Source organism: Tupaia chinensis, unplaced genomic scaffold (genome assembly GCF_000334495.1).
Source record: "Tupaia chinensis unplaced genomic scaffold, TupChi_1.0 Scaffold000520_1, whole genome shotgun sequence".
Taxonomy (NCBI): Eukaryota; Metazoa; Chordata; class Mammalia; order Scandentia; family Tupaiidae; genus Tupaia; species Tupaia belangeri.
The window spans coordinates 121,438-139,083 of record NW_006160033.1 but is presented as its reverse complement, the minus strand read 5'-3'; the positions used below and the strand labels follow the sequence as shown (position 1 = coordinate 139,083).

General features: G+C 46.2%; 1 non-coding gene across 1 annotated transcript; it reads right to left on the bottom strand.

Moving 5' to 3' along the window:
- Window positions 1-12,018: 12,018 nt before the first annotated feature.
- Window positions 12,019-12,121, bottom strand: LOC114009332 (U6 spliceosomal RNA). The gene has a single exon (XR_003550768.1). It is a non-coding gene; the product is annotated as a U6 spliceosomal RNA (small nuclear RNA).
- Window positions 12,122-17,646: the final 5,525 nt, after the last annotated feature.

Here is a 17,646-nt window from a genome sequence, read left to right as displayed (position 1 = left end):
GGCTTCACACAGACGCACACATCCATTCCTGGGGAACTAGACACCATTCATCCATTGACAAGTGTTTAGACGGTCAGCTTCGTGCCAGGGCTCAGCGAGCTGCAGGGGCACATGGGATAGAATCGGCTCTGTCCCCAAGCTCACTGCCAGCCATTTTTCTGTTAGCCTGCAAGGCACACTGCTTGATGGAGAACAGCCTGCCTCCACTAGAAAGGGACTCCGTTAGACCTGACATAAGGGAATGAAGTTTTGAAAAGAAAGCAGGAATCAAATTTTGAAAGAAAGTGCAACCAAAACAGACACCAGGGTAGGCGGCATTGCCTCTGGGTCACAGCCGCTTTCAGCCAAAGGTGTCCTCGCCCTGCCAGTGAGGTCTTGACAAGACATGACGTAGGCGTTTCCTTTCCTTTTGGAGTTATCTGTGTCAGCTTCCCAGCAACCTGCCCCTCCAGCGAGTTCTGTCTCAGCTGCGCTGTCCACCTGCAGACATACCAGCCCAGAGCTACACGCTCACGTGGATCACCCACATGGGCCAGGCTTTGTTATTGGGTGCTGGCGTCCCTCAAGTGAGCAGGACTCAATATTGCTCCAGCTGCCCCCAGTCCAGGCCAGCCCAGCCCCAGGCTTCTGAGGTCCAGTAGTCAGTGGGGAAGAGCACCCAGAAGGTGTGTGGTGAGGTGGGAGCACAGGCTGCGGAAGGCCTCTCAGAGGAGATGAGAACTGAAGCAGACTTCAAAGACTGAATTGAGGTTAGCTAGGTCATGAAAGGGGAGGGTGGAGAGCATTCCAGGCAGAGGAAACTGCTTGAGGTAAAGAAAAACAAAATAACCCAGGATGGTATGTCCTGAGGGACTATAGTACTTCTGGCATTTATTAGAAAAGGAAGCAGGGTCAGGTGACAGGAACTTGTGTGCTGTTTAAGGCACTTGGATCTCCTCCTTTGGCAGTGACAGTCCTGGAGAGGGGGTCTCACTCAGTGGCCTGGTCAGGTTAGCAGGTGGAGACATCACTGAGGCACCCCTGGGGAGGCTGGATGTTTTATCTGAGAGTGGGGGTGGGGTCCGGACCAGACCGGATAGGAGGCTCGTGTGCATGATCTAGGCCTGAGCTGATAACGGCCTGTCCTGTCGGAACTTGGCAGAGATAACAGCTATGAAGAGGCCACACAGAGAGGACATTTAGAAGGTAAATTGCCCTAGGGGATGAGATGGGGAGATAAGGGTGGAGAGTGACCGTAGTTTTTAACTGGATGACTTGAGGGAATGGTGGTACCTTTAGATAGGGACCCTATAGGAAAAGGTCTTGCTTAGGGAGGAGGGCAGCAGAAAAAGGAGAAGGGGTGAAGCTTAGACATACTAATAAGTGGGAGTTGGTCAGGGCCACCCAAGGGCGGTATCCAGCAAGCAATAGGGTGTAGGAAGGCTGCCCGTCAGCTGGCTTACTGCATTGCTCCCTCACTTCCAACAGAGCGTGAAATCCTGGAGACACTGCCTTCCCAGTCTCTCCAGGGCCAGCTTTTGGGGGGGTGATGGCGGGGGTCACTGTGCATAGGGCCCTGTACTTAGAAGTTTTCCTCTACCCCACCCCCTCCCCACTTGTCTTAATGCCCTTTTGTCACTACATTCTTAATAATTTTTAGACAAGGGACCATGCATTTTCCTTCTACAGTGAGCCCCATGAATTATGTAGCTGGCTCTGCCTGGGGCTGAAAAGGGCCTGAGAACCTCCTTGCACACCTCCAGACCTGACAGTGGCAACCTGTCTCCCCATCTCCATGCCCTCCCCTGGCTCTCTCATCCTTTATCCTCTGTGACATGATCTGAAACATTGATCTGAGCAAAGAGCTCTTCTGCTCTGCTCAGAAACCTTCAACCGCATCTACACACCATCCTGATAAAATCCAAATTCCCTGAGTGGCACACAAAGGTCCTGGTGCTGATCAATTGGCAATAACCCACCTCCAAGCTTGTTTTTTTTTTTTTCTTTCCTTCTCAGCTCCCACCCCACTCCTATTCCTTCCTATAGCAACCCCCTACCCTCACACAGCTGCATCTCCAAGAAGCCACCCCATTATCCTCCAGCCTGTGGATCAGTTGCCTTCCTGAAGCTTCCCACGTTTGTGCAGTTTCCCCCTCCCCCAGTCCTACCATTAGCCTGCAGACTCCCAGACCTCGCTCAGTGGCCTTATTCAGCCATCTGTGTCTCCCTGTAAGCATCAGCTTACCATTACAAGGAGTTCCTGGACCTGCAGAATCCTGAGAACTCCTGGGCTCCTCTCCTTGCTCCTTGCAGCCTCAGGAGCCACCCTTGAGGGATACCTCCCCAGCGTCTTCTTAGCCCAGCTGCTCCCCACCACCTATCGAGCCCCCTCCAGAATGAAACGTGGGCCAGGTGGCCTATGGGAATGAATCAGAGAGTTCCTACAAATTTGGGGCCTAGAACAATCCCAAAGCACACTCATAGCCTCTCTTCAAGCCCCAGCCTTCTTGGGAGAACACATTCTGCCCTCTCCATTAATTAATTTATTTTAGATGATGAAAGCAGTGCATACTCACTGGGGAAAATGCAGAGAAGTGAAATGGTGTGTTCTTTTTGTTTGTTTTCTGGGGCACTGTTTTTTTTTTTTTCTGGCTTATGAACTTAAAGGTGCTGCCCAAATCTGCCCTAAAACTTAACTTTCTACCATCCTAAATGAAGGAGAGAGTCCTGGACTAGGAATCAAAGCTCTGGATTCCCATCAAATCTCTACTTACTGTCTTTTATTCATTTATCTATTATGTATAGACTGCTTTTGCATGTATAGGTATTTCTCTCCCCTGGCCCTCCCATCTCCCTTGTCCCTTGATTTTAGAATAGAGCAAATTCAGTTCTCATTTGAGGATTCAAACAGCATGTGCTAAGTGACTGTTGAGAACCAGTCACTCTCTTGTTTCCTCTTCAAAACAGGACATTAGTCCCTTTTTATTAATGACAAGTGACCATGACACACTGGACATAAGGCTTCATAGTTGCACTTTGCATGATGCAAGCCTAAGATCCTCATGGTGGCTATGGCTAATATTGCATCAGCAAACCATTCACTCATTTACTCAGTCCAATTCTGATGCCCTGGTACATTCAGTTTCCTCTTCAGTATAATGGGGGTAAAAATAGGACTTAGCTCATAGGTTACTGTAAGAATCAGTAAAGTACTTAGAACAGTCCTTGGAACATATTAAGAACTCAATAAATGTTAGCTGGTTGAACAGGCAGTAATATTTGTTCCAGCCAAGAAAAGACTGTTCTCTAATGATACAGAAGAAAAAGATGAGGGGAGGGGGGAGTAGGCCTGACAAGGAGGGAGTTACCTTCTGTCTCATTCAGCTGGCAGTCAAAGAAAGAGTTATTAGAAGTCCGAGAGCTTATTCTTCTCAAGGCCTACTGACTACAGAAGGAATTTAAAGAACAAAAAATCCTCACACCCACTTACACGAGTGTCAGAGAGACAAGAAGGTGTTCACACAATAGTAAGGGCTAAATGACTTGATTTTGAGCTTGAGAACTGAAGCAGTCTTAGGGAAGAGAGAGATCAATAAAGGCTGGAGTATTCAAGCACCAGGCTTGGAAGATGAGGTTAGATTTGGTGAACAATCCCTCTGATTCTAAGAGCAGAGACTTGAGAGTATGACAACTCTAGTGTAAGTTCCTATCTGCCACTTACTGATTGGGTGACCTTGGGCGAGGTACTTCACCTCTGTGAGCCATTTTTCTTTCATCTGGAGGGGAAAAAAAGAGGATAATAATAGTATCTGCCTTATAGTGCCGATGAGAAGATTAGATGAAGGACCTACGCAAAGCCCTCGTCTGTATGCCTGAGCATGGCGAAGGCATCCATATTTGTATTTATGAAAAGTTATGGGCGGCTCTGAAGTACATAACCTTGGCAGTCAGGAATTACAATTCAATCTTGAAATTTTCCAGAGGGGGAGCTTATTACCTCTTGGGAAGTTCCTTAATAGGGCCCAAAATGGAAACAAATTTATCCCAGGATTCTATGAGATGCCAGGTACATGCTAAGCACTTCACTTAATCCTCACAACTACCTCGTGATATGAGTACTATTGTCCCCGTTTTACAGTTGTCTAAGGTCACATGACTGAAGCCGACCTCTTTGTTTTCTGCTTTCACATCTGGAAAAACGCTGTGGAAGTCTGGACCCTCTTTGAAAGATTGAAGGTGGTGGTTTTATCTCTTTTCCATTTTCTCTTTCCTAAAACAACTGTCCTCACTCCTTACAATACCCATTTTACAGACTCTTAGAAGACTTTATATTGCCATTCACTTGTGCTCCCTGAAAGACATCAGGGTGCAGGAGAGAATTCACATGTATTCAAAATTCAGATATCCTACAGAAAAGAGTTGCTAGTCAGATCCCTGGACATGCTTAGAGAAAGGAAGAGATGGAAGAGACTGGACACTTGAAAGCAAAGAGGAGCCACGGGCTATCCCTGAAGGATGGGAGTGAGATTTTATCCCCCAGGTCCAGTCTTCCCAGACAACATTTCATTTTTGTGGTCACAGAGAATGGATTGGGTGTGGGAGGAGTTTAGAAAAAGGATATCTGGGGACCAGCATGTGGCGGATTGGTTAAGGCATTGTACACCCACATGGCCAACCACCATGGCTTGAGAATCATGTCGAGCACGTTTGCATGCGTGCCCAAAATTCCGAGAGGAGACTGGAGAAGAGATTGTGGCACGGCCATCCCCCCTGGTAGGTGACTTCTCACTTTCCCTGTCTTTGTCTCTCTCCAGCAAGTACATGTGCCCTATTGCAAAAACCTTTAAAAAGGGGGAAGGAGGGATATTTGTCTTCTTTTCATCTTCCCCTAGAGATTCTGGCCAGTAAGATTGTAGTAGACAATTGGCCTTTTAAGTGTTTTGTTTTGTTTTGTTCTGTTTTGCTATAGGGTGCTTGTGCTCCCTGGAAAGAAACAGAAAGAGGGAGAGAGAAATTGGGAAAGTGAAAAATCACCCCCAGGAGGTATGACCATGCCACAATCCCTTCTCCTCCATTCTCCCCTTTGGATTTTGGGCACACCCACATATGCCTGTTGTATTTTTCCTCTGGGTCTGGTATTTGACCCTCTCAGTTTTTAAACTTAAAAAAATTTTTTTTTCAAGTTGTACCGTTGAATGAAATTTGTATTTTTCTCTGGACTAAGACCTTGAGGACAAGGGGGTGGGAGGGTCACTGAGAGAAGAATAGGTTAAATGTAAATAGCCTCTGGATAGAGAGCTTCCCGGCTGGCTTTTTTTTTTTTTTTTTTAATCTCTCTCAGGTGTGGTCTGTGGAGGTGTTTCCCAGACTCCTAACTACTTTCATGGATTTTGCAATATCTGAGTATCATCTCCTCTCTCTTTCCCGAAATTGACTTTACAGAGACTCATTAAAATAAAACAAACCCAAAACCCTCTTCTAGCTTAAGCACTAATAGCTGGGGTTTAATCATCTAATTTTAGTTTTTTTCATAGTAGAAAGTAAAATAAGTGACAATCCCAACGTGAGACTTTTATCTGTGTGCCACTGAGTGTGGCCTCTCCTGGCACCAGCGAAGCTGCCCTGAGGGTCCGGAAACAGTATCTGGGTCTGGAGTGAAGGTGATTGGTGTCAGTTCCGGCTCTGGAAGCGACCAGCAGTGTAGCCTTTGGCAAGTGGCTTAAATGCTTCTGAGCTACAATTTCTTCTTGGGTAAAGTTGGGGTAATTAATACCATTTCAAGTAGAAACAAAATAATAGATGTGGAAGTACCTTGCAAATGCCCATGACAGTCTTTCCCTTCAGTTACTTTCTGCTCCTTGAGGTCTGGAATCCTGTCTTTCCTGGCCTAGAACAGTGAGAAAGAAATGTCTAAACCTCAAGAGTTCAGAGGTGGGGACTTTGCCTAGATCCTGCCAGAGCTCTGCACTTGACCTGCTGCAGAGATGACTTCCTCTCTGAATGTATCAGTTTCCTCACCTCTTAAGTGAGATTAGTTATGGCAGTGCTTCTCCAACTGGATTGTTTATAGAACCATGAGGTATCTGTTTAAATGCAGGTTCTCATTCTGAGGCCTGCAAGTCTGCATTTCCAACCAATTCCTGGCTCATGATGATGTTGCTGGTCCATAGACCACCCTTTGAGTAGCAAAGAATTCTATTGGGTCATTGAGAAAGTCATGACACATTTTTGCAGAAAACCAGAAAGGTATGAGACCAGCAGATGGCATAATGGTTTTGTCACTGGACTTCCTCATAGTTGACTGTGGTTCGGGTCCCAGATCCAGTAGTTTAAAAAAAAAAAAAAAATCCTGAGAGGAGAATGGAGGAGAAGGGATTGTGGCATGGCCATCCCCACTGGAGGGTGACTTCTGGCTTTCTGTCTCTGTCTCTCTGGTGAGTTCATAGTCCTGTAGCAAAACTCTTCTAAAAAAAAAAAAAAAGAGTAATAAATAGAAAAACAAAAATACATCATGACTTTGCCAATGGCCTAATATAATAGTACCTAACTTCTCAGAAGTGTTGAAAGACTTCAAGTATGGTCTGGCTCCAAGGTCTAGGGTTAAGGCAGCCAGATTGCACATAGCCAACTGCATGGTTAGAATCCTAGCCCCACCAACTTGAAAAATACTCCAGGCACATGTGCATGCTGGCCCCAAATCCTGACAGGATGGAGATATGGAGAAGGGATTGTGGTATGACCACGACTCTTTTCAAATGCTTTTTCCTTACCCGTTTCTCTCTCTCTCTCTCTCTCTCTCTCTGGCAAATGTATTAGCCCTCTGCCAAAAATTTTATAAAATGAAAGAACTTAGGAAGGAAAAAAGGAAGGAAGGTAGGAAGGAGAGAAAAGAAAGAAAAGAAAAGCTTAAAGTAGACAATACATCCCAAGCCTTTTGCCTAGTACTTATGTCAAGTATCAATAGTATTAGCTCTGTTTGTCAATATTGTTGTTATTTATGTGTTTATTGGGGGCAGGTAGAATCAAGAGGTGACCCCAGATGGAACAGAGTGTAATGAATTTATTATACCTGTGGGGTTTGGAAAGAGTATTATGTCAGGAGGCAGGAGACTGAGGGTCGAATCCTAGCCTTATAACTCAGGCCATAGCTGTATGAACTTGGGCAAGTCTCTCAACTTTTCTGTCTCAGTTTTTCCCTCTATAAAAAGAGAAGGGGCAGAGGCAGGGGTTGAATTAAACGGTGACTGAGGATTCTCTCAGCCCTTTTTAAAAAATATCTTTTTGGGACCAGTAGTTGGCATAATGGCTATGTTGCTGGACTCCCATGTGGTCAACCACGGTTCGAGACCTGGGCCCGGTGGCTTAAACTCACACCAGGCATGTGTGTGTGCATGCGCGCGTGCACCCAAGATCCTGAGAGGAGAATGGAGGAGAAGAGATTGCGGCATGGCCATCTCCTCGGGGGGGTGATATCTCCCTTTCCATTCTCTGTCTTTCTGGTGAGCTCACGTGCCCTATAGCAAAAACCTCTCCAAAAAAAAGAAAGGAAAAAAAAAAAAGAAATAAAAATACCTCTTTTTATTTTTTACTTTTTTGGTCCGAGGGCACATATGCCTACCAAAAGAGAGGGAGAAGAAGGAAGCAACCCCCACCACCAAGGGTCATGGTCACACCACAATCTCTTCTTCATATTTATTTTGTTTTAGAGATTTTTGCTATAGGGTGTGTATGCTTGACAGAGAGACAGAGAGACAGAAAGCAAGAAATCACTCCCCGGGCAGAATGGCCACACCACAATCCATTCTCCTTCATTCTCCTTTTGGAATTCTTAGGCACACATGTATATGCGCTCTGCGTGAGTTTCAAGTCTCTGGGTCTGGGACTCAAACTACAGTTGGCCATGTGGGAGTCCAGCGATGTAGCCATTATGCCATCTGCTGCCCCTCCCCCATTTCTTCATCTTGTCATGATTTGGGGCACACGTGTGCCTGGCATGTTTTTTAAGCTGCTGGGGCTTGGATTCAAACTGCAAAGTCAGCTGTGTAGGATCCAGCTCCTTTAACCATTAGGCTATGGGTCCTACCCTTTCTCAACTTTAAATTGCTTAAATCTGAGGATAGTAACCCCTGCTTCATCCCCACCCAGACACCTTATAGCTCTAAGCTTGGCCATACCTAGGAGCCTCGTCTGGGGAGCCTCATCTGTTGCAGGAATGGGGCTTCCTTCAGCCTGTCTTGACAATGAGCAAAAGGATAGCCAAACGTGGTGCTTCGGAATTCCTCACATCACAGGTGACATCACCTTCCAGAATATTCTATTTTTGGGGCCCATGCAAAGTCTTCCTTGTTAAGGTGGGGTGATTTGCAGCCTAAGGAGCAAGATTGCAGCATGCCCAGAGAAAGGATGTAATAGGAGGCATTTTTGACATTCCATCCCCCTGCTTCACCCCACTGGAGGCAAAGGTGATTCATGAGTAAACTCACTTCCTTGTAAGCATATGTCACACCGACTGGATTCCAGTCCCTCTGGACTCTGGGGACTCGAGACCCAGGCAACAAGACTGTGCAAGAAACTTGCCCCTTAGTGAAAGAAACAGGCATGCAGCAACCTAGTCCCAAAGGGCAAGATCGGGCCTGCTGAGATGAGCGAGTCCCGTGACCTCAAGTGTCCTCCCCGTGCAGTCTCAGGCAGTCTGTTAACCCTCCAGTCTGTACCGAGCTCTCACTGGGAACGTTTATGGACCACGTGCTGCATGCTGCATGGCTCTGGCTAAGCAAGTTCACCGAATAATTGATTTAACCTCATTACAGTCTAGTGAAGTGAGATTAGTACAGCTGGGAACACCCAGATTCAGAGAGGTGAAATGACCTGCTCAGGATCCCACAGCAAGACATTCAACAAGTCTCACCACCAAAGCACAGCCCATCAGGTTGAGCTGAGCCTCCCTTTTCTCTCCTGTCCTGTACTTGTGTTAGAGCTTCTGTCCTTGGATTACACATGATGATGCATGTTTCCTTCTCTGTCCAGAAGGTCCACTCCTATGACCCCTTGCAGCCGCATTCCCTAGCCGGCTGCACAGCTGGCCCTAGTAAGACAGTTTGCCCAATGACTTCAAGAAACTAGACTGGGCTTTTGTGCCATACCACTCAGCCCTGCCTGTGGCTTTGTTCCTGACCTCAGAGAGGACTGGGGTAAGGTACAGGGATTGAAAGCCAACAAGGATACACTCATGCAGAGGGAGGTGGGAAGGCTCTGTAGCTGAAGAAGGGGTGGCGGGGGGGGGGGGGGGGGGGGAGGCAGGGAGTTCTGGGGATGGTAAAAAGGTAGGTGACATAGGAAGTAACTAACACCTGCTTCGTGCAGTCAGGCGTTATGTGTAGGTAGTCTAAAAATGTTTATTACCCTTCGACCTAGAAGTTCCACTTCCGGGAAATGATCTTAAGGAAAATCTCCAAAATCCGGAGGAGGTAAAGCTCTATTCACGACAGCGTTCATCACGGAGCTATTTATAAGAAGGTAAAAAAAAAAATACAAAACGGAAGCAGCCAAAACATTTCTCATAAGAGAATGGAGAAGAAACTAGTATATACAGCAGTCATTAAATGGGATGTTTTCAAAGCCTCTGAATAACATTCAGATTCAATTATGTTAAAATGTTAAGGGAAATAGCAGGTTAGGAATAATGACAATAGCTGTCATTTATGGAGTGTTATTTCCTAGGTACTGGGCTGAGTGCCTTCCACATTTGGTGTCATTTAATCCATCCAGCAACACTGAGAAGGTGAAAAATCCTTCCACAGAGCAGATTCGGAGACTGAAGTTCTCCCAGGTAGGGATAGAGGAGCTGGGATTCGAGCCCTGATCTCACTCTGGTGCGTGCGGACTTGGTCTTACCACACCCAGCAAGGAGACCCAAGAGAATGTCTCCGGTATTAACAGTGGTTCTTTTTCAGGAATAGGAGTGGAAGGAGGGGTGATCCTCCCGACTTCCCTGTATTTTCCAAATTTTTCGTTACGGAGTTGTGATACTCTTTTGGTATCTTTTCCCAATTTTCGGTTACTTATTGCGCTTATCATTCTGCCGCTTCATTATTGTAGCTTCATTTTTTTTGGGGGGGGGGTGTCATTATTTGTTTTTTTGCGGTGTCTCCCCCCAAACCCCCGCAACTCTGTTTTTTTTCATTTGCTGGTAGATTTCAGTGACCTTACCATCTTCAGATGCTCTTTATTCTTTGGGGACTCAGACTATTTCATGATAGGTGTTTGGCAGAATTTATTTACTGGGGGTTTCCATTTGAAGGGCATTGGGAAGGTTTCTAACTTCACTAATAGAATCAATCCTGCAAGGAGCAGCCTTGTTTCCATCCCTTCAGGCATAAGGTTTTGTTTGTTTTTAGCAGAAAAGAATGAACTTTTTAAAAAGTGCTTGTTGTAGGCTATCCTGTGGACATAGAGGGATTAAGTCAGGTGCTCCAGGTTTGAAAACGGTCCCCGTTGGTACAAACATGGGCTGGCATGAGTGGGCCTATCGGATGGACCAATGTCTCTTATTTACCACCTTCCCCTTCCGCCTTGGGGCAGCCTTACCACCAGACCCACCTCTCAGGCCTAGGGCTTGTCTCTTTGGGGGAAGTTCTGGATTAGCTCTCTCCCCTCCCCCTTGATTTTTTTTCTTTTTTTTTTTTTTTGAGAGATTTTCACTGTAGGGCGCTTGCACTCGCCAGACAGACAGAGAGAGACATAGAGACAGAAAGCAAGAAATCACCCCCCAGGGGGGATGGTCACACCGCAATCCCTTCTCCTCCATTCTCCTCTCGGGATCTTGGGCACGCACGCACATGCGCCCGGCGTGAGTTTTAAGCCACCGGGTCCAGGACACGAACCGCGGTCGACTACGTGGGAATCCAGCGACATAGCCACTAGCTAACTGCTGGTTCCCCCCCTTGATTTTTTATTAACATGCAGCTGGCTTCTTTTTAGCTGTGGGCAACTCTTCTTCCTGAAGAGTTATTTCAATGCCTCTGGGGCACCCGGATGTGGAACTGACTCCATTTCCTTCAATTCCACACCTTCCCTGGAGGTCTTTTACAGCAAATGTAGTTTGAAAAATCAGAACCTCAGCCAGTTCCTTACACCTGCTGGGTGGCCTGCAGCCAGCTTTGTCAGGACCTGGGCTGCCAAGCCTCCTTTATAGGGAGTAAGGGCTGGAGTTAAAAGATTTCCAACAGCTCCTACCAGTCACTGTGATTCCTTAAGCTAAGCGCTGACCTCCCTAATCATGTGATCTTGGGCGAGTTATTAACTTCTCTGAGCATCAGTTTCTCATCTATACGAGGGCAGTGAGGTCGTCCCGATAGGCTGTGCAGATTAAACGAAGTACTACCATGGCTTTGGCGCCTAGCATGGTGGCTGTGCCTGGAAAACGAGCAATGAGTCATGGATCCAGTCCTGAAGGATCTGAAGAATGGGAGTCCCTGGGCTCCTTCCAGCCCAGCCTCCAAGGTTACCTTGGGGGGGGGAGGGGGCTGCCAGGAGCCCTTTTCTTTGAGAACCTCTCATCCAGTCAGGAAAGCCCATTTCTTTTTCAGCCAGTGGTATTGTATCCTGAAACCACCTAAGCTTAAAGCCAATAACAAAAGTAACACCCCATCTGAAGGCAGCTCTTGAACAATTGAGTCCAGACCCACCCAGCTGCTCAGGTCAGCAAACGCATACCCATCCCCCGTCATCCTTAGCTTTCTCTTTATCATCTCTCCATCCTTAGCCACCAGAACATCATTCTAAAGCTAGGGGAAATAGCAACTTAGTGAAGTTGAAAGGTGTATTTCACAATGTATTGATATTATTAGAGAGTGGAAAAAAAGCGAAGTGCAACACAAAAGTCTGACACTACTACTGTAGTAAAAGAACGAGCTCTACTTAAGTATATGGAAGTGTATGTGTGTTTATATATTTATATACATGCTTTTTTTGGAGGGGTTCGCTATTTGTGACAAATTTCCATCCACATCTATGGCTCTCTCCAGTCAGAAATTCTTTAAAAATATGGAATGCTCCATGAATTTGCATGTCATGTTTGTGCAGGGGCTATGCTAATCTTCTATCATTCCAATTTTAGTATACGTGCTGCTGAAGCGAGCACTATATGTTCTTTTTATATACTTATATGCATTTTGCTACTATAAAAAATTCTGCTAGTACAGGTTGAGTATCCTTTATCTGAAATGCTTAGGATCAGTAATGCTCCAGATTTAAGATTTCTGGGGATTTTGGAATATTTACATAGACGTAATGAGCTATCTCAAGGATGGGACCAAGTCAAAACGCAAAATTTATTTATATTTCATATTCACCTTGTACACATGGCTTGAAGATACTTTTATACAATAATTTAAATAATTTTTTTGTGTGAAACAAAATGTATATACATCAGCAAAGTAAGAATTTTCCACTTGTGGCCTCCTACCAGCTCTCAGAAAGTTTGGGATTTGGGATTTTCAAATTAGGGATTCTCAACCTGCATAAAAATGTTATCAGTTATCAGCAATTCCTTTTGGGGAGAGTGGTAAGCTCTTCCTGTTTACTTTCTTTATTGCTCAACTTTCTGATAATGAGCATATCTTTTCAGAGAGGCAGTTTTTGTAGTGGTTTGGAATGGAGGAGGTCTTGGAGCCAGACCATCTCGTTTGGCCTCAAACTCAGATATGTATCTCTGAATCAGATACTGAAGATCTTGCAGCTCATTTGTAAAGGTGGAATGACAATTATATTAGGTCATGAGAAAAGTCATGACACATTTTTCTATGTTCTTTTATGCAACAATGCATCATGACTTTCCCAGCAACCCAATAATACAATCACCCTCACAGAGTTGTCTGGAGAGTTAAATGACAGAGATCCATATACTAAGCAAACTGTCTGACATTCTGTAGGCACTCAGAAAAAGTCGGGCCAGCCAGTGGAAGGTGGTTAAGACAGCTGGATCCAACATGGCCGACCATGTGGTTTGAGTCCAAGACCTGGCAGCTTGAAATACACACCGGGCGCATATGCATGCATGCCCCAAATCCCAAGAAGATAAAGAAGGGATTGCAGCAAGGACACCCTACCGCTGGGGGAGGGGGTTCTTTTTCACTTTTACTCTCTCTCTATCTTTGTCTTCCTGGTGAGCACATGCACCCTACAGCAAATAAAAAAAAATTTTAGAGGATTTTGATATAGGGCACGTGTGCTCACCAGAAAGACAGAGAGAGACAGAGACAGAAAGCGACAAATCACCCCCCACCACCAAGGGGGATGACCATGCCGCAATCTCTTCTCCTCCATTCTCCTCTCAGGATCTTGAGCACGCATGCACACGCGCCTGGCATGAATTTAAGCCACCAGATTTGGGGCTCGAACCACCGTCAACTATGTGGGAGTACAGTGACATAGCCATTACACCAACTGCTGGTCCCTGGCTTTTCCTTTTTTTAAAAAAAAGTATTTGCAGGAGCAGAAGATAGCATATTGGTCGCTTGACTCCCGCATAGTCAACCACGATTCGAGCCCCAGACCCAGTGGCTTAAACTCACACTAGGCATGTGTGCGTGTGTGCCCAAGATCCCAAGAGAAGAATGGAGGAGAAAGGATTACAGCATGGCCATTCCCCCTGGGAGGGGATTTCTCGCTTTCTGACCCTGTCTCTCTCTGTCTTTCTGGCGAGCACACGCACCCTATAGCAAAAACCTGTCCAAAAAAGGGAAAAGCCAAGTATTATTATTATTTGTATGAGTAAAAAGAAAAAAAAAGATGTGGGAACCAGCAGTTAGTGTAATGGCTATGTTGCTGAACTCCCATGTAGTCGACCATGGTTCGAGTCCCGGACCCAGTGGCTTAAACTCACGCTGGGCACGTGTGTGTCCGTGGCCAAGATCCTGAGAGGAGAATGGAGGAGAAGGGATTGCGGCATGGCCATCCCCCCTGGGGGGGAGTGATTTCTCACTTTCTGTCTCTCTGTTTCTGTCTTTCTGGCTAGTGCACGCACCCTATAGCAAAAAAATCTCAAAAAAAAAAAAAAAATTGTATGTAAATATACACTCATATATGTAACAGGACTTCGGAAAGTTTATGGAACATAGAATTAACGTATGAGTTTTACTTTGGTGCAAAAATGTTCAAAGCCCATGTGCGGTCTTTTCATAATATACATTTTCCACTTTTTGAAGGCCCTTTGCATATGTACACATAGGCTCCCTACCAAGCGAAGGGTATCACATGGCTGCGTGTGTATTCCTATGATGCATGCATACAGCCATAAGAAGAAATAGAGGAAAGGAAGAAAAAAAGAAATGACCGCTTGCTAATGTCCAGCTCTGAAGCCCCTGCCCCACATGATGTTCCACTACTGTTTTAAGAAGGGCAATGAAAGAGAGGGCTGATGTTGGAGGAGGTGAAGTGCTCAAAGCTTAGGAGAGAGCCTACCTGTAACCCCAACATGGCACCATGGGTTTGCTGGCGAGAGGCTGGAGAAGGATCACAGGTTGGTGTTCTCTCTTGACCCAGGAGCTTCTGAGGTGGGACACAATTAGAGCTCCCCCATTTAGCCACACATTCATTGAATACATATTTATTTATTTATTTATATCTTCTATGATAGAAATAATATCTTCTATCTCTCACTCGAGAGACAGCACCCCCAACAAGGTTCCAATGCCGCCATCCACCCAAGCTGTAGCCAGCCCTGGATTATGGGCATGTGTGTGCCTTCACCCTCAGGGAGGTCTCCAGACACAAACCCATGTAGGTGGCGTCCCAGAGTTGCATCACCATCCGGTCCTCCACTGGACATTTATGAGTGTCTGTTATGCCTGAGTCATTGTTCTAAACCCAGGGATACATACAACAGTGGACAGAGAAGACCAAAACAAAATAAAACATTAAACAGCCATCTCATCCACAGAGTGATTACATTTTCATGGACACAGATGGACATTATGAATGAGTTAGACTTGTGGTATGCTGAAGAGTGATAAATGCTATGGGGAAAAACTAAGCAAGGAAGGGATTTAGGGATTGTTGGATGAATTGCCCTTTTAAGTAGGATGGTTGGGGAAGGTCTTGGGAATGGCTGGTATTTGATTAAAGACTTAGAAGACCCCTCTGCAGATATCCAGGCAGAGGGAAGAGCAAGTGCAGTGATTTAAAGGTGGGAGCAAGGAGAACCACAGGCAGGGCAACATGGCTGGAATGCAGTGGTCTAGCCCAGTGGTTCTTAACAGGGAGCCATTTTGCCCGTCTCCCCACAGGGGACATCCGGCAATGTCTGGAGACACTTTTGGTTTCACAACGAGGGGAGGAGTGTGTGCTACCAGTGTCTAATAGGTGGAGGTCAGGAATGCTGTTTCACATTCTTTGATGTACATACAGAATAACCTCCCCCTTCTCCAAAGAATTCTCTTGCCCCACGTGTCAAGAGTGCCAATGTTGAGAAACCCAAGGGTAGACTTGCGAAGAGTTGTAAGAGATGCTGTCAGAGAGCTAACGAGAGGAAGGGGGGTAGACAGGGAGACCACTAAGAGCCTTATAAGCATTGTAAGAACTTCAGCTTTTACTCTAGGCCAAATAGGAAGTCATTGGCTGTTGGCTTAAACATAATGACAATGTTGAGCTGTGAAATTTCCATGTCACAGTCAGGGAGGAGAATACCAGGTGGTCCTTGATCTTGGCTCTAAGACCTGGCTCCCCTGGCTTCCTCTAGGTGGCTACACCTCAGGTGCTGGAAAGAAGGACAGGCCATTTCCAGTCATTAAGTAGGACTCCTTCAGGAGGCAGAAACCCTGCTTTGGTAGGGAATTATTAATTCTTGCTTCTATGAGAACAGCCCAGCCTTCCTTAATTACTGGGAGCCACGGGAAGTCGGCAGGTCATCACAACAAGGGAGTCGCCCTTTTATTTCACCAACTGTTTCTGGAGGTGAGTTGCAGTGCAAGGCTAGTGTTTGGACATAAACCTTCCTTTAGGTAATTACTTGCCTTCTAGGAATATTTTTGAAAAGAATAATTTATTTAATTTTATTTATCATCATTCTTCTTCTTTTATTTATTTATTTATTTTTTAAATTTGCTACAGGGCATGTGCACTCACCAGAGAGAGCTAGAGAGAAAGAGAGAGAAATTGAGAAAGCAAGCTGCCAGGTCCAGGATCCAAACCACGGCTGGCCATGCAGGAATCCAGCACCTTAACCGCCACATCACCTGCTGGCTCCATGCCTTCTAGAAATGTTTAATATAATGGGGGTTAGGGGGAGGGAGGAAGACTCACCCCGACATCCATACCTCAAACATTCATGGAGCACCTGCTGAGTGTGCACTGCTAGGAGCTGTGACGAGAGGGATGAAGGAGGGAGGGAGTGCAAGAGGGAGGGAGCTTGTGCTGGGAGAGACCCCACAATACAGTGAGATCCTTGGGAACAGGCTGGAAGACCGGCTCCGCCTCAGCCTCAGCAGCTAGTGGCACAGAAGAGGTGGCACTTAGGCTTTGGAAGACAAAGGAACACAGGAATTAGAGCCAAGCAGAGGGCAGCGTGAGACAATGGGAGCTGGGCTCTACAGCTATTTGGACCACATCCTTGTAGATCTGTATTTAAAAGGCCTGGATCCGGTCCAGACTTCCACATAGTACAAGCCCCCAGGGACCTGTGAACCAGCTGTTTCTCTGACTGCACGTTGCAAGCCCTGCTCCAGGAAACTGAAGGCAGGGTTCAGGCATCCAGCTTCACAATATGCTTCCTACAGACAGGCATCTAAATGCGCTGGTTCTAAAAGCAAAAGGCCTTTAGGAGGCTTTTTGGGCACCTGGCCTGCTTAGCATGGCTGCACTGAACACGGTAGTTCTCAGTCCTGAGTGGCCTAAATATTACTGGGGGAGCTGATTAAACTATGTGTTTCTGAGCCCCACCACAGACCCTTTGCCTCAGTCCCCTGGGGTGGTGTATTGAGGAAACCACCAGGAGATGACCTGGCCTCATAGACTGTGGCTGAGACACTCATCTTTTGGTCACACTAAGCTCCCCTCCAATCCTTGGAACCTCCGAGCTCTCAGCATCTCACCCAGTGTCTCATCTATTTATTTTAATCAGAATAGCAACCTCTGATTGAGCTCTAACCAAGTACAAGGCTCCACGCTGAGCACTTCACATTTACTCTCTTCCTTTTAAGCCTCACGAAAACCTGGCGAAGGAGGTAACATTCTTATAAGGAAACTGAGGCACAGCAGTAGATGACAGAACTGGGAGGTGGAGTAGGCTGACCTGACCCAGAGCCAAGCTTTCACACCTGTCCCTGCACTACCCCCTTCTAACACCTGCTGTTCATTCTGCCGTCTGTCCCCACAGCTAGGTTGCAAACCACTTGGGACAAAAGATGGATCTTAGGCTGCTGTATTTCTCAGAGGGCGTTTTCTTAAACTAGCCAGGATTGCCTCTCAGAAAGCACTGTGAGAGTTCTTTTTTGACCTTGCTCCCAGCCTGCTGACTCCCCACCCTCTTAAGTAATATCTTCTCACTTCCAGAGGGGAGATCAGTCTTTGAGCAACAGGGTTCTACGCCCTCTGTCCTGTGGAGCTTACCGCAAAGGCCTTGCATCCGAGATTTCAGCTTTCCTTCCCTTTCGACATGTTCTTCCCTCC